Here is a 23,061-nt window from a genome sequence, read left to right as displayed (position 1 = left end):
GCAAAGACATAATGGAAAGGGCCATGTCAGCGTGGGTAAATACAAACAGAGGCTGCGCTGGTCATGAAATTCGATCAGCGCGGGAAAGCCATGTGCTTCCGCGCTAGCAGCGCACGCGGTCTGTTATAAAGCGCCAGTCATCGCGGATATTTTAGAAACAGACGCGCTGATGGGGAAAGCTTTGGAAAAGTGGGTTTTTAGCCAGTTCAGAAGGCATGAACTTGATTATTGTGAATTCCTGACACAGTAGGGTGACTGACAGGGAGACAGTGACAAATTACTGTGTAACATACGCCTTTTCCTTCTCTCTCTTCTTTTCATTTTCGCTCGTCCGTTCTTCCGCTGGCTCCCCGCGGGGCGGGAGGCGCCGCCGAGTCGGGGAAGAGGGCGAGCCCCTGCGCCAAACCGTTTCGGATCGAGGACCGTGGATGGGCCCTGTGGCTCAGCGGTGTCCCTTGAAGAGGGGGAGGGGGCGAGATCTTTGCGGGTGCGATCATACCAGTGTTAATGCACCGGATCCCATCAAAACTCTGCAGTTAAGCGCGCTTGGGCTAGAGTAGTACTGGGATGGGTGACCTCCCGGGAAGTCCTAGTGTTGCACCCTCCCCCCTCTTTTGTGCAAACTTGGCACGGTTGGGCGCCGAGTGCGATGGGCGCGCGGGCACGGCGGGCGTGCGTTGGTACGACGAGCGTGCAGAAACGCGACGGGCGGGCGCCACAAGTGCGACAAAAATGTGACGAAGGACGAACATGCGACGTTATAAAAATTGGCTAAGTGTCATTCACACTTGAGCGTACACGAAATGAGGGTGCACAAAGGTTTATACGCATTCACGTGGAGCATAAGGTATACCCAAAGCCGACACCATGAAGATGTAACGTGAAGGCTTCATGATGTTATTTTAAATGTCGGCCCAAAAGTATAAGCTAAAGTATGGTGCGTATATATATGAGGTGGCTGCACCTCATTTCACCACGATATCTTCGCTCTATTCACTCGCACAAAGGGGTAAAACAGCGCAGAAGTAGAGGTGGACTGCGCATATCTCATGCGTAGTGCTACCAAAGGTGCAGTTTGGACTTAAGTGCGGTTTGAGTGAGGCAAGTATGCCGGGGTGGAGTTATGTGCTTAGGATTATGTGCAGGATTTGACAGGGTGAAATAGGAGGCTCGGGTGAGCGTTCCACTTTTTGCAAAGGTGCACATGATTTGTAAAGAAGGTTGGTTTATGCCTTGTTGTAAAATTATTCTAAGTGTTGGCTTGGAGCTTGCCAAGAATCACTTGCATTGTAATATTGAAGAAGCTGTTATAATATATTGTTGGGCAGACTTTTCTGGGAGTTGACCCTCCCTTTATACTTGTGTATTGTTGATGTTCTTTGTTTGTTGTACATGGTTAATGGTTGAGAATGATATTCTTTAAAGTATAAAGGATAATGCATTCATTCGGTTGCAAAACATAAGTTAAGTATGTTTATGTTGGAATAGGCGTAGTCCACAAGCGTTAGTATTGTTAAAAAGAAAGCGTTCGGTGGTGCCGCACCTCGCTACAAGCGGTTGAAAGATCACCGCAGGTGTAGGGGCGTGACAGTTGGTATCAGAGCTCGGTTAGAGCTGGTGAGCAAAGGTTGCTCGTGACAGTGACAAGGATACTTGCAGGTGAAGGAGACCGTTTCACACGAAGTGAGACAAGGGCCGGTTCAGGTTGTAGGTGAAGATGTCTATCTTGCAGAAATTGGGTTATACATCCTTCAAAGAATTCAGAAGGAGTCTACTTGAAGAGTCAGAAAGAGTGACACAAAAATTTGTAGAATGTGGCAAAAGGATGTCTGAAACAAGGGATGCTCTCCGTGCCTTGGTTAAGGAAGGGGTTCCTGATATGGGGAAAGCTCTTCGACTTGCAAAGGAAGGAGACTTGATTGAAGCAGAATTCAAGGAGCTCGAGATAAGACAGAAGGAATTGAGGCATCTCATAGCCTTGAAGAGGGAGGCTGAAGCTGAGGAAGAACTTCTTCAACCCGGTTGGGCAATGGAGCAAGGTGAAGTTGCAGATTGTGCCAACAAGGAAGAGGAAGCCGTGATAGAGGAAGATGCTGCAGACTTGAACATGATGGAAGATAAACTTGAGGCTGATCAAGTTGAACCAGGATCGTACAGTTTGTCAACATGTATGGATGAGGTCACTCACATGGAGGAGCCTCATGATGACGAAATAAGTGATGATACTTGTGTTTCATTTGGGCATTTGGGAGACGGACCATGTGCAGGAAAGGGCAAAGCCAGTTTTCCAATGCTAGGGAGGATCTCACCATGGATGACTATGATGGAACCTTGTATGGAGAAGCAAGGATTGTCAAACGTTGCAGGGCTTGTTGGGGCTACTTGTGACCTTGTGATGGAAGGTGCAAGAACCCGAGACAAGGGTGGAACTTGATGATCGTTGTGGAAGAATGAGTCATGCTTTAGCCACATGAATTGGCTAAGTGCCCGGCATGACTCATGGACAGGTTGAGGAGGGCACACACTTGTGATGTTTTGGGTGGACTTCTCATGGCCGAGACCAAGAGGTAGTCTTGATGGACACTTTGGTGGAGGAGCTATGGTGAAGGGACTCATGACATGATGATGATGAGATGGTTGGGTGACCGAGTTCACTAAACCAAGAGTTGAAGACTTGGATGGGATGGCCAGATGTTGTGATGTGTCTACTTGGTTGGACTACATGGGCAGCTTAGTCATGGACATCAGGGTGAAGACTTGAAGACATGGAGCATGGTAGACCTATGCAAGGACATTGTGTGGAAGCACTTGTAGAGATGTCAAGGGACATCCAAAGAGGAGTGCTAGGGCAGGAATGTTATGCAGGAGGACTTGCTAGTGTGACATGGGGACTTGAGGATGGCACATTGCAGATGATGAAGAAAGCTTCATGGACCTGAATGGGGCACATCAAGAGTTGATAAGAGTGGAGACTTGAGGATGGCACATTGCAGATAATGAAGAGGACTTCATGGACCTGAATGGGGCACATCGAGAGTTGATTACTTGGATGGAGTTGTGAGCAGCTATGGAGCATTCCTACTATATGGGGAGCTTAGGCATATTGTATGCTTGCTGAGGTGTTGGTTGGAGACGGCTCATGGAGCTCATGATGACATGAGATTGTTGTGACTTTTAGGAATTTCATGTACGGTGGACTTAGAAGATCTGATGCATTGAGGAGCTGAGGTCAGATGACTTTGATGCAGTATGGGATGCATACTTTCAAAGTGCATGTATGGGCATGGCTTGGAAGAGTGACCTGATGTAGAGGATCGATAAGAGGCACTTTGAGGTGATGAAGTTACAATGATGATGATGATGCAGGGATGGCTTGACATCAAGCATCGTGATATGTTGCAGATGAGATGGATGGAGTTTCCATGGACCTGAGCATGGATTATGGTGAGCTTGGTGGTAGTGGTCACTAGGCCGAAGCATAGTGGAGAAAGAGTCTCTACATATGTTGCAAGGATGTTTGCCTTGTGTAGAAAGGTCGACATCCTGGATGATGGTCTTGGTGGAGAGCTACCGGGATGGTATGTTGTCGAGGACGACAATGATTTCAGGTGGAGGAGAATGTAAGACCTTCGCAAACTTGGCACGGTTGGGTGCCGAGTGCGATGGGCGCGCGGGCACGGCAGGCGTGCGTTGGTACGACGAGCGTGCAGAAACGTGACGGGCGGGCGCCACAAGTGCGACAAAAATGTGACGAAGGACGAACATGCGACGTTATAAAAATTGGCTAAGTGTCATTCACACTTGAGCGTACATGAAATGAGGGTGCACAAAGGTTTATACGCATTCACGTGGAGCATAAGGTATACCCAAAGCCGACACCATGAAGATGTAACGTGAAGGCTTCATGATGTTATTTTAAATGTCGGCCCAAAAGTATAAGCTAAAGTATGGTGCGTATATATATGAGGTGGCTGCACCTCATTTCACCACGATATCTTCGCTCTATTCACTCACACAAAGGGGTAAAACAACGCAGAAGTAGAGGTGGACTGCGCATATCTCATGCGTAGTGCTACCAAAGGTGCAGTTTGGACTTAAGTGCGGTTTGAGTGAGGCAAGTATGCCGGGGTGGAGTTATGTGCTTAGGGTTATGTGCAAGATTTGACAGGGTGAAATAGGAGGCTCGGGTGAGCGTTCCACTTTGTGCAAAGGTGCACATGATTTGTAAAGAAGGCTGGTTTATGCCTTGTTGTAAAATTATTCTAAGTGTTGGCTTGGAGCTTGCCAAGCATCACTTGCATTGTAATATTGAAGAAGCTGTTATAATATATTGTTGGGCAGACTTTTCTGGGAGTTGACCCTCCCTTTATACTTGTGTATTGTTGATGTTCTCGGTTTGTTGTACATGGTTAATGATTGAGAATGATCTTCTTTAAAGTATAAAGGATAATGCATTCATTCGGTTGCAAAACATAAGTTAAGTATGTTTATGTTGGAATAGGCGTAGTCCAAAAGCGTTAGTATTGTTAAAAAGAAAGCGTTCGGTGGTGCCGCACCTCGCTACAAGCGGTTGAAAGATCACCGCAGGTGTAGGGGCGTGACAGTTGGTATCAGAGCTCGGTTGGAGCTAGTGAGCAAAGGTTGCTCGTGACAGTGACAAGGATACTTGCAGGTGAAGGAGACCGTTTCACACGAAGTGAGACAAGGGTCGGTTCAGGTTGTAGGTGAAGATGTGTATCTTGCAGAAATTGGGTTATACATCCTTCAAAGAATTCGGAAGGAGTCTACTTGAAGAGTCAGAAAGAGTAACACAAAAATTTGTAGAATGTGGCAAAAGGATGTCTGAAACAAGGGATGCTCTCCGTGCCTTGGTTAAGGAAGGGGTTCCTGATATGGGGAAAGCTCTTCGACTTGCAAAGGAAGGAGACTTGATTGAAGCAGAATTCAAGGAGCTCGAGATAAGACAGAAGGAATTGAGGCATCTCATAGCCTTGAAGAGGGAGGCTGAAGCTGAGGAAGAACTTCTTCAACCCGTTGGGCAATGGAGCAAGGTGAAGTTGCAGATTGTGCCAACAAGGAAGAGGAAGCCGTGATAGAGGAAGATGTTGCAGACTTGAACATGATGGAAGATAAACTTGAGGCTGATCAAGTTGAACCAGGATCGTACAGTTTGTCAACATGTATGGATGAGGTCACTCACATGGAGGAGCCTCATGATGACGAAATAAGTGATGATACTTGTGTTTCATTTGGGCATTTGGGAGACGGACCATGTGCAGGAAAGGGCAAAGCCAGTTTTCCAATGCTAGGGAGGATCTCACCATGGATGACTATGATGGAACCTTGTATGGAGAAGCAAGGATTGTCAAATGTTGCAGGGCTTGTTAGGGCTACTTGTGACCTTGTGATGGAAGGTGCAAGGACCCGAGACAAGGGTGGAACTTGATGATCGTTGTGGAAGAATGAGTCATGCTTTAGCCACATGAATTGGCTAAGTGCCCGGCATGACTCATGGACAGGTTGAGGAGGGCACACACTTGTGATGTTTTGGGTGGACTTCTCATGGCCGAGACCAAGAGGTAGTCTTGATGGACACTTTGGTGGAGGAGCTATGGTGAAGGGACTCATGACACGATGATGATGAGATGGTTGGGTGACCGAGTTCACTAAACCGAGAGTTGAAGACTTGGATGGGATGGCCAGATGTTGTGATGTGTCTACTTGGTTGGACTACATGGGCAGCTTAGTCATGGACATCAGGGTGAAGACTTGAAGACATGGAGCATGGCAGACCTATGCAAGGACATTGTGTGGAAGCACTTGTAGAGATGTCAAGGGACATCCAAAGAGGAGTGCTAGGGCAGGAATGTTATGCAGGAGGACTTGCTAGTGTGACATGGGGACTTGAGGATGGCACATTGCAGATGATGAAGAAGGCTTCATGGACCTGAATGGGGCACATCAAGAGTTGATAAGAGTGGAGACTTGAGGATGGCACATTGCAGATGATGAAGAGGACTTCATGGACCTGAATGGGGCACATCGAGAGTTGATTACTTGGATGGAGTTGTGAGCAGCTATGGAGCATTCCTACTACATGGGGAGCTGAGGCATATTGTATGCTTGCTGAGGTGTTGGTTGGAGATGGCTCATGGAGCTCATGATGACATGAGATTGTTGTGACTTTTAGGGACTTCATGTACGGTGGACTTAGAAGATCTGATGCATTGAGGAGCTGAGGTCAGATGACTTTGATGCAGTATGGGATGCATACTTTCAAAGTGCATGTATGGGCATGGCTTGGAAGAGTGACTTGATGTAGAGGATCGATAAGAGGCACTTTGAGGTGATGAAGTTACAATGATGATGATGATGCAGGGATGGCTTGGCATCAAGCATCGTGACATGTTGCAGATGAGATGGATGGAGTTTCCATGGACCTGAGCATGGATTATGGTGAGCTTGGTGGCAGTGGTCACTAGGCCGAGGCATAGTGGAGAAAGAGTCTCTACATATGTTGCAAGGATGTTTGCCTTGTGTAGAAAGGTCGACATCCTGGATGATGATCTTGGTGGAGAGCTACCGGGATGGTATGTTGTCGAGGACGACAACGATTTCAGGTGGAGGAGAATGTAAGACCTTCGCAAACTTGGCACGGTTGGGCGCCGAGTGCGATGGGCGTGCGGGCACGGTGGGCGTGCGTTGGTACGACGAGCGTGCAGAAACGCGACGGGCGGGCGCCACAAGCGCGACAAAAATGTGACGAAGGACGAACATGCGACGTTATAAAAATTGGCTAAGTGTCATTCACACTTGAGCGTACACGAAATGAGGGTGCACAAAGGTTTATACGCATTCACGTGGAGCATAAGGTATACCCAAAGCCGACACCATGAAGATGTAACGTGAAGGCTTCATGATGTTATTTTAAATGTCGGCCCAAAAGTATAAGCTAAAGTATGGTGCGTATATATATGAGGTGGCTGCACCTCATTTCACCACGATATCTTCGCTCTATTCACTCACACAAAGGGGTAAAACAACGCAGAAGTAGAGGTGGACTGCGCATATCTCATGCGTAGTGCTACCAAAGGTGCAGTTTGGACATATGTGCAGTTTGAGTGAGGCAAGTATGCCGGGGTGGAGTTATGTGCTTAGGGTTATGTGTAGGATTTGACAGGGTGAAATAGGAGGCTCGGGTGAGCGTTCCACTTTGTGCAAAGGTGCACATGATTTGTAAAGAAGGCTGGTTTATGCCTTGTTGTAAAATTATTCTAAGTGTTGGCTTGGAGCTTGCCAAGCATCACTTGCATTGTAATATTGAAGAAGCTGTTATAATATATTGTTGGGCAGACTTTTCTGGGAGTTGCCCCTCCCTTTATACTTGTGTATTATTGATGTTCTCGGTTTGTTGTACATGGTTAATGATTGAGAATGATCTTCTTTAAAGTATAAAGGATAATGCATTCATTCGGTTGCAAAACATAAGTTAAGTATGTTTATGTTGGAATAGGCGTAGTCCACAAGCGTTAGTATTGTTAAAAAGAAAGCGTTCGGTGGTGCCGCACCTCGCTACAAGCGGTTGAAAGATCACCGCAGGTGTAGGGGCGTGACAGGTGACCTCCCGGGAAGTCCTAGTGTTGCACCCTCCCCCTCTTTTGCGCGGCGTTTTGCGACGTGGGGCTACTTGTATATCGATTTATAATGGGATTCCGCAAACGAAGAGATCGCTGGAGCATTAGGGGGGCAGGGGGAGCGTAGCTGAGGGAAACAGCGACTCGCTTTAAGACTGCTCCGAGGGAAATTCGAGAACGGGGCCTTTTCCCTGGTCGGAAGTCAGGGGCGGGATCGCAGTGCAACGACGGCGACGCATTTGCGGCAGTGGGCGATGAATCTAGGACTGTTCGCATCACCGCTGCGGATATGACACGAGGAGAGTGGGGTAAGAGGTGTAGATCATATGCACTTCCGTAGGAATTCGAATTCTGGAAGAACCGCGGATCGTTCGCGGAAAGGCCGCGCGCGCTCCACGGAGCGTCGTCGGTGGTCGCAGAACTTACGCCTTTTCCTTCTCTCTCTTCTTTTCATTTTCGCTCGTCCGTTCTTTCGCTGGCTCCCCGCGGGGCGGGAGGCGCCGCCGAGTCGGGGAAGAGGGCGAGCCCCTGCACCGAACAGTTTCGGATCGAGGGCCGTGGACGGGCCCCGTGGCTCGGCGGTGTCCCTTGAAGAGGGGGAGGGGGCGAGATCTTTGCGGGTGCGATCATAGCAGCGTTAATGCACCGGATCCCATCAGAACTTCGCAGTTAAGCGCGCTTGGGCTAGAGTAGTACTGGGATGGGTGACCTCCGGGGAAGTCCTAGTGTTGCACCCTCCCCCCTCTTTTGCGCGACGTTTTGCGACGTGGGGCTACTTCTATATCGATTTATAATGGGATCCCGCGAATGAAGATATCGCTGGAGCATTAGGGGGGCAGGGGGAGCGTAGCTAAGGGAAACGACGACTCGCTTTAAGACTGTTCCGAGGGAAATTCGAGAACGGGGCCCTTGCCCTGGTCGGAAGTCAGGGGCGGGATCACAGTGCAACGACGGCGACGCATTTGCGGCAGTGGGCGATGAATCTAGGACCGTTCGCAGAAAGGTCGCGCGCGCTCCACGGAGCGTCGTCGGTGGTCGCGGAACTTACGCCTTTTCCTTCTCTCTCTTCTTTTCATTTTCGCTCGTCCGTTCTTCCGCTGGCTCCCGGCAGGGCGGGAGGCGCCGCCGAGTCGGGGAAGAGGGCGAGCCCCTGCGTTGAACCGTTTCGGATCGAGGGCCGTGGACGGGCCCCGTGGCTCGGCGGTGTCCCTTGAAGAGGGGGAGGGGGCGAGATCTTTGCGGGTGCGATCATACCAGCGTTAATGCACCGGATCCCATCAGAACTCCGCAGTTAAGCGCGCTTGGGCTAGAGTAGTACTGGGATGGGTGACCTCCAGGGAAGTCCTAGTGTTGCACCCTCTCCCCTCTTTTGTGCGTCGTTTTGCGACGTGGGGCTACTTATATATCGATTTATAATGGGATCCCGCGAACGAAGAGATCGCTGGAGCATTAGGGGGGCAGGGGGAGCGTAGCCGAGGGAAACGGCGACTCGCTCTAAGACTGCTCCGAGGGAAATTCGAGAACAGGTTCTTTTCCCTGGTCGGAAGTCAGGGGCGGGATCACAGTGCAACGGAGGCGACGCATTTGCGGCAGTGGGCGATGAATCTAGGACCGTTCGCATCACCGCTGCGGATATGATGGCACGAGGAGAGTGGGGTAAGAGGTGTAGATCATCATATGCACTTCCGTAGGAATTCGAATTCTAGAAGAACCGCGGATCGTTTGCGGAAAGGCCGCGCGCGCTCCACGGAGCGTCATCGGTGGTCGCGGAACTTACGCCTTTTCCTTCTCTCTCTTCTTTTCATTTTCGCTCACCCGTTCTTCCGCTGGCTCCCGGTGGGGCGGGAGGCGCCGCCGAGTCGGGGAAGAGTGCGAGCCCCTGCGCCGAACCGTTTCGGATCGAGGGCCGTGAACGGGCCCCGTGGCTCAGCGGTGTCCCTTGAAGAGGGGGAGGGGGCGAGATCTTTGCGGGTGCGATCATACCAGCGTTAATGCACCGGATCCCATTAGAACTCCGCAGTTAAGCGCGCTAGGGCTAAAGTAGTACTGGGATGGGTGACCTCCCGGGAAGTCCTAGTGTTGCACCCTCCCCCTTCTTTTGCGCGGCGTTTCGCGACGTGGGGCTACTTATATATCGATTTATAATGGGATACCGCGAACGAAGAGATCGCTGGAGCATTAGGGGGGTAGGGGGAGCATAGCTGAGGGAAACGACGACTCGCTTTAAGACTGCTCCGAGGGAAATTTGAGAACGGGGCCTTTTCCCTGGTCGGAAGTCAGGGGCGGGATAGCAGTGCAACGGCGGCGACGCATTTGCGGCAGTGGGCGATGAATCTAGGACCGTTCGCATCACCGCTGCGGATATGACACGAGGAGAGTGGGGTAAGAGGTGTAGATCATATGTGTTGGAAATAATACTGAGAGGGGGGGTGAATCAGTATTATCTAGCAATTTAACAAATCTTCCTTTTTTTGATCTTTGAATTATTCTTGCATATCAGTACCATAAAATAATGAGCATGAACAAAGAAAACAGATAGTCACACCAAAGAACACAAGATGTAAGGTGGAAACCCAATGTGGGTGAAAACCACCTGTTGCAATATGTCTCTATCTTCTTTCAAATTAGAAACTCCTTTTACAATGATTTTGTACTGGTGCAGTCCTCTACCAGTACGCAGGCTGCAACCTGCAGAGAGCTACAACTCTCTACTTCTTTTCATAAAGCATCAAATGATCATCCAGTACATAACAGTTACTGTCTACTACAGTAATCAAATCAGTAATAACAGAATTAACCCAGAACACCTTATCAACAGATAAATACAATCAATAGAACAGAGACGCAGTTTTTCCTTCTGTGGCCTGCGACCAGACGCAGCTAACCTTTTGCTACACTGCGTCCAGACGCAGATATCCTTCTGCTGCGCTGCGTGCCCACGCACTGTTCCTTCAACTGCTCTGCGTTCTGTTGCTTCAGGGACGCATCCAGAAACACTATCGCGCCGCGTCTTTCTGCTACAGGGACGCACCCAAAACCACTATCGCGCCGCGTCCTTCTGCTACAGAGACGCACCCAAAAACACTATCGCACCGCGTTCTTTGCTTCAGAGTCGCACCTGAACCTTGATCGCTCTGCGTTCCCACGCAGATCTCCAGTTACTGAACTGCGTCCCAGACGCACCTGAACTTCGTCTGCCCTGCGTCCCCACGTAGGTCTCCAGATTCTGCACTGCGTCCCGGCGCGCTTTCCTTTCACCGTACCTGCGTCCCTCCGGGTATGAATGATTTCAAGACTTTAAGTGTAACCCAAACAGTCAGATCTTCAGATCTGATCTTGCGCCAAAGAGATCTTAGTCCTTCAGTAGATTCGCCTTCTTTAGATCTAGATCAGATCTCACCCAAAAGGATATTCAACCAAAGACACCCTTAGCCAAATGATCTCCTTGCTTTATATAGGCAAGCTCCTCCTCAAAACATGGAACAATACCACGAGCCGACACGATAGAAACACAAAACCGTCGGCTAGATACCACACAAGAAACCCCCACGTGCTTTTTCTCTGTCTTGAAAAGTGTGCACTGGGTGGACGCACCCCCTGAACGGCTGGACTGCGTCTCTGGACGCGGATCCTGCATGGTGTACCTGCGGGTACGCACCTTATGAACTGGTTTCCTGCGTCCTTCTTAATTTTCAACAAACTGAGAGCCTTGCCACGGGAGTTGCCATAAAGTACAACATCTGTAACATACAGCCATACCAGAAAAACATAATGCCAACAATCTCCCCCTTTGGACTTGATGGCAACCTCACAAACTTCAGCTTCATTCTCCCCCTTTGACATCAAGGGCAGAGGGGTATGCTCCCCCTAAGATCATGCTCCCCTTGAACCAGATCTGTAACAAAGAACCATAATCCTCCATGAAAGAGATAGAGACATATTGCAGCTATTTCCAAGATCTCCTTCTGACCATCCTCCATAATGCCAACAATGCATGATATGCTCCCCCTGAACCTGTACCATCAATCAGAAAAGGTTCAACAACAAGAAGATGCATCAACAACCCCCAGCTTTTGCCTGAGGTACTCAAAGGTGTCCCTGGGCAATGGTTTGGTGAGAATATCAGCAACTTGTTCCTTAGAAGGAACATACTCCAACTTGACTTTCTGTTCAAGTACTTGTTCCCGGAGAAAATGATACTTGATTGGTATGTGCTTGGTTTTTGAATGCATAACCGGATTCTTTGAGATGCTGATTGCACTTGTGTTATCACATAAGATGGGGATAGGTGGCGTACAAGTGATTTGAAAATCCTGCAAAGTCTGCATCATCCAAAGAAGTTGGGTGCAACAAGATGCAGCAGCAACATATTCTGCTTCAGCTGTAGACAAGGCAATCGAACTCTGTTTCTTGCTGAACCAAGATACCAGTCTGGAACCCATAAAGAACGCACCACCACTTGTGCTTTTCCTATCATCCACGCTTCCGGCCCAATCTGCATCTGTATAAGCATGAAGAGTAAGATCTGTATCTCTAGGATACCATAAGCCATAATTTTGAGTCCCTTGAAGATATTTGAAAATTCTCTTCACTGCCTGAAGATGAGTCTCCTTCGGATTTTCCTGAAATCTTCCAACTATTCCAACTGCATGCATGATGTCTGGTCGGGTACCTGTCAAATATAGTAAACTTCCAATCATAGATCTGTAGGTTGGTTGATGTACTGCTGCAGATTCATCATTTGCACTGAGACTACATCCTGTGACCATGGGTGTACATACTGGTTTTGCATCTTCCATGCCATATTTCTTCAAAATATGTTTGAGATACTTGGTTTGAGATAAAAAGATTCCTCCTTCTTTTTGTTGGATTTGCAAACCAAGGAAATATGTCAGTTCTCCTAGCAAGGACATTTCAAATTCTTTCTGCATGACCGAGGCAAAGCTTTGACTCATAGCTTCTTCATTGCTGCCAAAAATAATGTCATCTACATACACAACAAGTATTAGCAATTTGTTATTTTCAACTTTTATATACAGATTGCTATCTGCTGAACCTTTTGAAAAACCTTGTTGATGAAGATATTTGTCCAACCGGTAGTACCAAGCCCTTGGAGCTTGTTTGAGACCATAGAGAGCCTTTTTCAATCTGCATACAAGATTTGGATCATTTCCAAGGATGAACCCATCTGGCTGTTCAATGTACACTTCTTCTTCCAAGTCTCCATTCAGAAAGGCTGATTTCACGTCCATTTGAAATACTTTGAAGTTTTGAAAACTTGAGAGAGCAAGGAACATTCGGATGGCCTCAAGTCTTGCAACAGGAGCAAAAGTTTCTTCAAAGTCTATTCCTTCTTGCTGCGCATACCCTTTACAAACAAGTCTGGCTTTCTTTCTAATTACTTCTCCATTTTCATTCAATTTATTTTTGAAGACCCATTTTGTTCCGATAACATTCTTATCCTTTGGTCTAGGAACCAGCTCCCAAGTGTTGTTCTTTTCGATTTGCTCAAGTTCTTCATCCATTGCTTTCACCCAGCATTCATCTTTGCATGCTTCTTTCACATTTTGTGGTTTAGTAGAGGAGAGTAATGCCAAATAGCTTGAGGCTTCTGCAACTGTTCTTCTTGTTTGTACACCTGCTTCTTTCTGCCCCACAATCTGAGATTCTGGATGATTCTTCTGAACATATCTGGATGGAGTCTTTTCTTCTATTCTTGTTTGCTCTTCAGGCTCTTCTTGAGGTTCTTCTTCTTCATCATTTTGTCTTTGAGGATAGCCTTCATCTTCTTCGATGTTTTCATGATGGACTTGCCTAGGAATGTATCCCTTCTCATCAACCACTACATCAATGCTGTCAACAATTCTGCCAAGTCTTTTATTGTAGCACTTGTATGCTTTGCTATGTGGAGAGTAACCAAGAAGAATGCCTTCATCTGCCCTAGGTTCAAGTTTGCCAAGCTGCTCATCAGTATTCTTGATATAGCATTTACTCCCAAAGATTTTGAAGTGCTTTACCGAAGGAGTCCTGCCACTCCAAAGCTCATGAGGAGTTTGAGTGCTGTTCACCCGGACATTTGTTTTGTTGAGAATAACAACCGCAGCGTGTGCAGCTTCACCCCAGAAAGTTGCAGGAGTTCCTGATTCATCAAGCATAGCACGAGCCATTTGTTGGATTGTTCTGTTCATTCTTTCAACAACTCCATTTTGCTGAGGAGTTCTAGCTGTAGAGAATTCTCTCCTTATCCCATGTTCATCACAGAAATCGAAAAATTCATTTGAAGTAAATTCCCCACCTCTGTCGGATCTGAGGCACTTAATTTTGTGACCTGATTCATTTTCAACCAAGGCTTTGAAGGATTTGAATTTTTCGAATGCTTCATCTTTGTGCTTCATAAGTCCTAACCAGACAAACCTGGAGAAATTGTCAATAAATAATATCAAGTATTCCTCTCCTCTAGGTGTTCTTTTCCTGAATGGACCACATGTATCTGTATGTACTAGCTCAAGAGGCCTGCTAGCTGATCCTTCTTTCTCTGGAAAGTTAGTTCTGGTTTGTTTTCCAAACTGACATGATCTGCATATGGTGTTGTCAGGAATTTTGATATCTGGAAGATCGCGAACTGCTTGATATTTGCATGCTTTCCTTATTTGTGAGAAGCTTAGATGTCCCAACCTTCGATGCCATAACCAGTGCTCTTCATCCTTGCTCAGATAGCATTGTTGTTGTCCTTCTTCAAATATGTACAGATTATTTGGAGTTCTTTTGCCTTTGAGTACTGTTTTACCTGTATCAAGATCACGAACAAGACATCCATTTGATCTGAAAATAACCTTGGTTCTTTGATCACACATCTGGCTGACACTTAGAAGATTATGCTTCAATCCATCAACATACAAAACATTTCCAGCTTTGACCTTTTCTTTTAATTGAGCAATCCCTTTTCCTTTTATAGTTGCAGGAGTATCATTTCCAAAAGAGACTTTCTTTCCCTTTTCTAGAGCAGAATAAGATTCAAGTTTTTCTTTATCACCTGTCATATGCTTCGAACATCCACTGTCAATGTACCATAGATTTTCCTGTCCCTCTGCATAAAATGCTATTCCACATCTTTCTGTTTGAGGTTCCTTTATTCTCCATGTTTTGGTGCTTGAGGCTTGCTCCTTTTTCTACTGAAACCTGCTCCTGCATTCAGATTCTTCATGACCAAAATTATTGCAAATAGAACATTCGACTTCATTTTCAAGAACCGAAAAGTTGTTATAGGTACTTTTTGTAATCCCTGTCATACTTTTTTGTTTTTGAGCTTCCCTAGTCATGATTGTTTTATATGCAACACATTGAGCTGCTTTGTGACCAAAGTTATGACAAGAAAAGCATTGTCCATTGAAGAAACTTCTGCGGTTATCGAATCTACCAGCCAACTGATTGTAATTTCTATTTTCATCTATTCTTGGACCAAATTGAGAAGATTTTACCTGTGGCTGGTTCACCCTTAAGATGGATTGCCCTTGATAGTTTCTGTTTGTAATTCGTCCCTGCTTTACCTGATGATCTTCATTGTTCTTTCGCTCATTTCTTCTTGCTGCATCAAGATAACTCTTTGAGGTGGATGCTTGAGAGGTTTCTCCATTGTAGCCCAGACCTGTCTTGTTTAGAGGAGACCGCTGCACATTGATAATCTTATCCAAGGTTTCGGATCCTTTGACAAACTTAAGATTAATAGCTTTTGTTTTCTCAATCTCTTTTCTAAGACCAACAATTTCTCCTTCTAGTTTTTCAAGATGTTTTTCCTTTTCATCAATTTGAAATTGTAGAGTATCAATGATCACATTCTTTTCTTCTATACATCTCTTGAGTCTAGTGATTTCATCATAAAGGTTATCTACATCTATAGCATCCATATAATCATCATCTTCAAATGCCATTAATAACTTATATTCATTACCTCGTTCATCTTCATCACTGTTTGATAGACCATCACTATCTTCATGGGTGTAGTAGCTTTTCTTATTTGCACTTTGTTTCTTGTTCCATCTAGCAGGTTCCTTTCCTTTATCCTTATAAGGACATTTTGCAGCATAATGACCTACTCTTCCACAAGCAAAGCATTTGAAAGGTAGCTTACCTCTGAACCTTCCAGAACCCCTTTGAAGATTTCTGACAAAATTGGATTCTTCTTCCTCTTCTTCTGGAACATGGCTTGCTTCATAGTAATCTTCCTTGCCTGATGCCTTGAAAGCAACTTCCCTTTTGTCTGATGGACCTCCCTTTCTCATTTCATAAGCAGTTAGAATTCCATGTAGCTGAGACATAGTGAGAACTCGGAGATTTTCCTTTTCTTCTATTGCAGATACTTTAGATTCAAACTTGGGGGATAATGATCTTAGAATCTTTTCAACTACTATAGCCTCTTTTATTTCTTCACCCAAATTTTTCATACAATTAACAATATCATCTACCCGAAGAAAATAATTAGCCACACTTTCATCATTATACATCTTAAGAGTCTCATACTGAATCCTGAGAGTTTGAAGTTTAGCTCGCTTTACCTGTTCATCTCCTTCATAGCTCGTGACCATTTTGTCCCATATCTCTTTTGCAGATTTGAAGTGCATTACCTTCATGAATTCTGTTTGGGATATACTTCCTAATAGAGTACTGACTGCTTTTGCATTTGTTTCATACTTCTTTTTCTCAGCTAGATCTGTAGGAGTAGCTGAAGGAAAAGCATAGCCTGTTTCTACAATGTCCCAAACTTCTGTACCAAGAGATTGAAGATATGCAGTAACTCTTACCTTCCAATAATTGAAGTTTGTCCCATCAAAAATCGGTGGCCTGATTGATGCTTCTCTCTCGTAGTTGCTCATGATGAACGATCTACCTTCAAGCGATCAAGCTTCTCTGAAGGACCTGCTCTGATACCAATTGTTGGAAATAATACTGAGAGGGGGGGTGAATCAGTATTATCTAGCAATTTAACAAATCTTCCTTTTTTTGATCTTTGAATTATTCTTGCATATCAGTACCATAAAATAATGAGCATGAACAAAGAAAACAAATAGTCACACCAAAGAACACAAGATGTAAGGTGGAAACCCAATGTGGGTGAAAACCACCTGCTGCAATATGTCTCTATCTTCTTTCAAATTAGAAACTCCTTTTACAATGATTTTGTACTGGTGCAGTCCTCTACCAGTACGCAGGCTGCAACCTGCAGAGAGCTACAACTCTCTACTTCTTTTCATAAAGCATCAAATGATCATCCAGTACATAACAGTTACTGTCTACTACAGTAATCAAATCAGTAATAACAGAATTAACCCAGAACACCTTATCAACAGATAAATACAATCAATAGAACAGAGACGCAGTTTTTCCTTCTGTGGCCTGCGACCAAACGCAGCTAACCTTTTGCTACACTGCGTCCAGACGCAGATATCCTTCTGCTGCGCTGCGTGCCCACGCACTGTTCCTTCAACTGCTCTGCGTTCTGTTGCTTCAGGGACGCATCCAGAAACACTATCGCGCCGCGTCTTTCTGCTACAGGGACGCACCCAAAACCACTATCGCGCCGCGTCCTTCTGCTACAGAGACGCACCCAAAAACACTATCGCACCGCGTTCTTTGCTTCAGAGTCGCACCTGAACCTTGATCGCTCTGCGTTCCCACGCAGATCTCCAGTTACTGAACTGCGTCCCAGACGCACCTGAACTTCGTCTGCCCTGCGTCCCCACGCAGGTCTCCAGATTCTGCACTGCGTCCCGGCGCGCTTTCCTTTCACCGTACCTGCATCCCTCCGGGTATGAATGATTTCAAGACTTTAAGTGTAACCCAAACAGTCAGATCTTCAGATCTGATCTTGCGCCAAAGAGATCTTAGTCCTTCAGTAGATTTGCCTTCTTTAGATCTAGATCAGATCTCACCCAAAAGGATATTCAACCAAAGACACGCTTAGCCAAATGATCTCCTTGCTTTATATAGGCAAGCTCCTCCTCAAAACATGGAACAATACCACGAGCCGACACGATAGAAACACAAAACCGTCGGCTAGATACCACACAAGAAACCCCCACGTGCTTTTTCTCTGTCTTGAAAAGTGTGCACTGGGTGGACGCACCCCCTGAACGGCTGGACTGCGTCTTTGGACGCGGATCCTGCATGGTGTACCTGCGGGTACGCACCTTCTGAACTGGTTTCCTGCGTCCTTCTTAATTTTCAACAAACTGAGAGCCTTGCCACGGGAGTTGCCATCAAGTACAACATCTGTAACATACAGCCATACCAGAAAAACATAATGCCAACAATATGCACTTCCGTAGGAATTCGAATTCTGGAAGAACCGCGGATCGTTCGCGGAAAGGCCGCGCGCGCTCCACGGAGCGTCTTCGGTGGTCGCGGAACTTACGCCTTTTCCTTCTCTCTCTTCTTTTCATTTTCGCTCATCCGTTCTTCTGCTGGCTCCCCACGGGGCGGGAGGCGCCGCCGAGTCGGGGAAGAGGGCGAGCCCCTGCGCCGAACCGTTTCGGATCGAGGGCCGTGGACGGGCCCCATGGCTCGGCGGTGTCCCTTGAAGAGGGGGAGGGGGCGAGATCTTTGCGGGTGCGATCATACCAGCGTTAATGCACCGGATCCCATCAGAACTCCGCAGTTAAGCGCGCTTGGGCTAGAGTAGTACTGGGATGGGTGACCTCCCGGGAAGTCCTAGTGTTGCACCCTCCCCCCTCTTTTGCGCGGCGTTTTGCGACGTGGGGTTACTTTTATATCGATTTATAATGGGATCCCGCGAACGAAGAGATCGCTGGAGCATTAGCGGGGCAGGGGGAGCGTAGCTGAGGGAAACGGCGACTCGCTTTAAGACTGCTCCGAGGGAAATTCGAGAACGGGGCCTTTTCCCTAGTCGAAAGTCAGGGGCGGGATCACAGTGCAACGACGGCGACGCATTTGCGGCAGTGGGCGATGAATATAGGACTGTTCGCATCACCGCTGCGGATATGATGACACGAGGAGAGTGGGGTAAGAGGTGTAGATCATATGCACTTCTGTAGGAATTCGAATTCTGGAAGGACCGCGGATCGTTCACGGAAAGGCCGCGCGCGCTCCACGGAGCGTCGTCGGTGGTCGCGGAACTTACGCCTTTTCCTTCTCTCTCTTCTTTTCATTCTCGCTCGTCCGTTCTTCCGCTGGCTCCCCGCGGGGCGGGAGGCGCCGCCAAGTCGGGGAAGAGGGCGAGCCCCTGCGCCGAACAGTTTCGGATCGAGGGCCCGTGGCTCGGCGGTGTCCCTTGAAGAGGGGGAGGGGGCGAGATCTTTGCGGGTGCGATCATACCAGCGTTAATGCACCGGATCCCATCAGAACTTCGCAGTTAAGCGCGCTTGGGCTAGAGTAGTACTAGGATGGGTGACCTCCCGGGAAGTCCTAGTGTTGCACCCTCCCCCCTCTTTTGCGCGACGTTTTGTGACGTGGGGCTACTTATATAACGATTTATAATGGGATCCCGCGAACGAAGAGATCGTTGGAGCATTAGGGGGGCAGGGGGAGCGTAGCTGAGGGAAATGACGACTCGCTTTAAGACTGCTCCGAGGGAAATTCGAGAACGGGGCCTTTGCCCTGGTCGGAAGTCAGGGGCAGGATCACAGTGCAATGGCGGCGACGCATTTGCGGCAGTGGGCGATGAATCTAGGACCGTTCGCATCACCGCTGCGGATATGACATGAGGAGAGTGGGGTAAGAGGTGTAGATCATATGCACTTCCGTAGGAATTCGAATTCTGGAAGAGCCGCGGATCGTTCGCGGAAAGGCCGCGCGCGCTCCACGGAGCGTCGTCGATGGTCGCAGAACTTACGCCTTTTCCTTCTCTCTCTTCTTTTCATTTTCGCTCGTCCGTTCTTCCGCTGGCTCCCCGCGGGGCGGGAGGCACGGCCGAGTCGGGGAAGAGGGCGAGCCCCTGCGCCGAACCGTTTCGGATCGAGGGCCGTGGATGGGCCCCATGGCTCGACGGTGTCCCTTGAAGAGGGGGAGGGGGTGAGATCTTTGCGGGTGCGATCATACCAGCGTTAATGCACCGGATCCCATCAGAACTCCGCAGTTAAGCGCGCTTGGGCTAGAGTAGTGTTACACAACAATTTGTCACCGTTTGTCACCGTCCCTGTTATCCCTCACCCGCATATTGGAGGACTCATTCCGGGACCTGTGAGAAGTGACATGACCTGAAACCACTTGCATCATATTCCTCTTAGTATGAGCTTTATTTGCCCTGAAGACATCTCCTGCAAAATCCTCATGAAAACAACTCTTTTTACATTAGCGCGGGTTCACAGTTCACTGCTCGCGCCAATGGGGGAAATACTCTATAAAGGGCGCGCCATTGGCGCTCTGTCCCAGAGTCGCACTCGCACCAACTGAATTGAGTAAGGTTTTCAACGACCAAACTCCCGAAGGTTCTCTTCAACCCATTCACCAACTGAATCTATGTTGAGCTAGGATGGTTTGGCTTCGAATCTCCATAGAAGGGAAAGTGGTTTGCCACCTTTCATGGAAGTTTCCAAGTGATACAACCAATCCCATGAATAATGTGGTTGATCCTATCTCTTTCCCTCTCTATCTATAAAAGCTTGCTGTTGGAGAGGTAAATCCCCTCTACGGATAGAGGCGATCCCTACTAGCCCAGAACGGGTCTAGCAACAATCAATCAATGCTACCATGCAAGTTCCTAATTGCAAATAAAAGGTAGGCAATGAAAACCTACTTGGATTCCAACGCTAATGTTTGATGAAGAGACGTCGCTCTCGCTCCTTCGCTTTGGCCGGTCACAATCCTCCACGATCCTCGTGAATAGACACCTGCACACACAAAGAGAAACACAAACACAAGCGTGAAATCTAATAAATGCAATTATACATCAGTCAGAAAGGACATAACTCACATTAACCATTATAAAGACAAATGAGAGTGGAACCATAATAGTAGTCATCTATTATTAATCAATAACAGAGAAGAGTACAACCAAAGTTCTGACGTCGAATCCTTCTCAAGAGGGTCTAGCCAACAAGTCTCTTAAGCATTCACCCTTGGAGGTAGATCTCCCAAGACAAAAACTCTCTCTCACACAAGTTCACACAAGAAAGCAACACTTCACAACCTTCCTTAAGCTCTCTAGCAATCCCACACTTGTCACACCAACTACCTATCAAATTCACACACTAGCAGCAGCACTCTAAGCACTATCAATTCCACACTGTCCAAACTAGCTGCTCATGGCAATGGTAGAGGCTTAAATAGGAGAAGGAGTCTCCATGAATGGTGGGAGGATGAGCTTATCTCCAAGGAAGGTGGCTCAAATGACGAAACAGACATGCCAGAGAAGGGAGGGCGACATTTACAAGGCCAACAACCAGGTCTGGAGTCATCTGGAAGGCCGGCTGTTAGAACAAACTCGCCCAAACAAGATCAGCGCGGGTGTATAACTGCACTGGAGCGCTGACATCGCATCTGAATAACAGGGAAGGTTATGTCAGCGCGACCCAATATGAATAGAAGATGCGCTGGTTCATGAAATTCGACCAGCGCGGGAAACACGTGTGCTTCCGTGCTGGCAGCGCATTCGTTGTATTATGAGGCGCGAGTCAGCGCGGTTATTTTAATAACAGTCGCGATGATGGGAAAAACTTTGGCAAAGTGGGTCATTTGGCAACATTAGAGAGCATGAGCATGATTAATTTGAACTCATGACACAGTAGGGAGACTGACAGGGAGACAATGACAAATTACTGTGTAACACTTGCCTCTATGCCTTGAACAAGCTAGTTACAGTCATAATACTCATAATTCCAGGAGTTTAAGAGTTTGAAGCTGCAAGAGCCTTCTTTGCACCCATAAGGCCAAATCTAAGTAAGGAGATTCTTGTCACCCAAAGAGAGAGAGGCTTGTCCCTCATCCCAACAAGCTTTGCAAGACTTGTGTAGCTGACTACCCAGCCAAAGGAGGATTTGACGTCAGAACAATGGTTGTATTCTTCTTTGTTATTCATTAATAATAGATGACTATCATTATGGTTCCACTCTCATTGCTTTATGTTTGATGTTGAGTTATATCTTTTCTGACTGATATATAATTGCATCTACTAGATTTTACGCTTGTTTTCGTGTTGTTCTTTGCATGTGCAGGTATCCTATCACGGAGATCGTGTGGATTGTGACCGGCCAAGGCAAAGGAATGAAGGCGACATCTCTTCGACAAACACTAGCATTGGAATCCAAGTAGGTTCTCACCATCTACTTTTTATTTGCAATTAGGAACTTGCGTGATAGCATTGTGTGATTGTTGCTAGACCCGGTCTGGGCTAGTAGGGATCGTCTCTGTCCGCAGAGAGGATTTACCTTCACAACAATTTGGCGACTCCGCTGGGGACAGATCTTGTTGTTTGATTTGTAAACTTTAGACGGAGCCTGAAGCACAGCTAGGTAGCCTTCGAAACGCTATTGCTTTGCATTAGCGAAGTAGATCAACGCTACTTCAGTCAATCTCCGGTTTGGTTTACGAACTGAAAAACTTGGAGTTTGTCTTCTCTCTTTGGTTTTTCTTGTTTTGATTGCTTAGATAGCTTTCTGGGTCAAATTTCTTGCTGTTTCTTCCTTCCTGGTTTGCCTGGACACTGTTCTCAAGCCCTAGGTCACCTGCTTTTGTTTTGATTTAAGTTAACTTGATTAGCGCGCTTTTTAGCCTAACAGTCACGCTATTGGCGCAAGTTGCTCAAAGACAATCCGCGCCAATTATATAAAGGCGCAAGTTGCAGCCTGACAGTCGCGCTAGGCCTGTCAACTTTTCAAGTTCGCTCGTCCTTAAGCCCCCTGAGCTTGGATTTGTGTCTAGCTGTCTTTTTTTCAGTTACTGGGGTGTGTTTGATCCTGATTTGACTGGTTTTAGACCTTCATCATTCGGGCGTTTGCTTTTTTCTATCGGTTTCACATCTTAGCCCTAGGGCATCTAGTGACTTTTTGCGCCGAGCCTCCTGGAGGTGTTTTGTGTTCTTTCATCATCTGGTCAACATTGTGGTTATCCCTTTGCATTCTCTCAGTAGTTGTCAAAGTTTTTCAAGTGATTTGTTTCTTTTTCGCTTGGGTTTCACTTGGCTTCGCTTGAGCTTGGATCACATAGCTCATAAGAGGTCTTTGTATTTTCTTTTTGGTTTGAAGGACTGTTTTGGTGTTTTTGGGATCCGTTTGTGTTCTCATTGAGTGAAATTGGTCTTTTACTCGGTGTTACTGTCTCTCAAAATTCATTTTGTGCACTTTGCCATTGAAAAGGAAAACGAATAATCTTTGTTGCGTTACATTAGTTAATTGAAAGTAGAAGCTTTTTCATTGATTTAGTGATTTAAAACAAAAGAAAAGTTTCATTTATTTGTCATTAGCTACATCAAAGTGAT

The 23,061-nt window shown here is 46.9% G+C and overlaps 6 non-coding genes across 6 annotated transcripts; all 6 read left to right on the top strand.

The window, feature by feature from the left end:
- The first annotated feature begins 485 nt into the window (after positions 1–485).
- Positions 486–604, top strand: LOC149245567 (5S ribosomal RNA). Its single transcript, XR_016267550.1, has one exon. It is a non-coding gene; the product is annotated as a 5S ribosomal RNA (ribosomal RNA).
- A 7,648-nt stretch (positions 605–8,252) lies between these two features.
- On the top strand, positions 8,253–8,371 carry LOC149245566 (5S ribosomal RNA). The gene has a single exon (XR_016267529.1). It is a non-coding gene; the product is annotated as a 5S ribosomal RNA (ribosomal RNA).
- A 503-nt stretch (positions 8,372–8,874) lies between these two features.
- Positions 8,875–8,993, top strand: LOC149245565 (5S ribosomal RNA). The gene has a single exon (XR_016267395.1). It is a non-coding gene; the product is annotated as a 5S ribosomal RNA (ribosomal RNA).
- A 610-nt stretch (positions 8,994–9,603) lies between these two features.
- On the top strand, positions 9,604–9,722 carry LOC149245564 (5S ribosomal RNA). Its single transcript, XR_016267455.1, has one exon. It is a non-coding gene; the product is annotated as a 5S ribosomal RNA (ribosomal RNA).
- Positions 9,723–18,234: 8,512 nt separating this feature from the next.
- On the top strand, positions 18,235–18,353 carry LOC149245563 (5S ribosomal RNA). Its single transcript, XR_016267838.1, has one exon. It is a non-coding gene; the product is annotated as a 5S ribosomal RNA (ribosomal RNA).
- Positions 18,354–18,948: 595 nt separating this feature from the next.
- Positions 18,949–19,067, top strand: LOC149245562 (5S ribosomal RNA). The gene has a single exon (XR_016267425.1). It is a non-coding gene; the product is annotated as a 5S ribosomal RNA (ribosomal RNA).
- The last annotated feature ends 3,994 nt before the right edge of the window (positions 19,068–23,061 follow it).

This window comes from Pinus tabuliformis, chromosome 7 (genome assembly GCF_031772625.1).
Source record: "Pinus tabuliformis cultivar Carrire ecotype Pingquan chromosome 7, CPIR1, whole genome shotgun sequence".
Taxonomy (NCBI): domain Eukaryota; kingdom Viridiplantae; phylum Streptophyta; class Pinopsida; order Pinales; family Pinaceae; genus Pinus; species Pinus tabuliformis.
The sequence above is the reverse complement of the archived record's forward strand: the minus strand, read 5'-3'. Positions and strand labels throughout refer to the sequence as shown.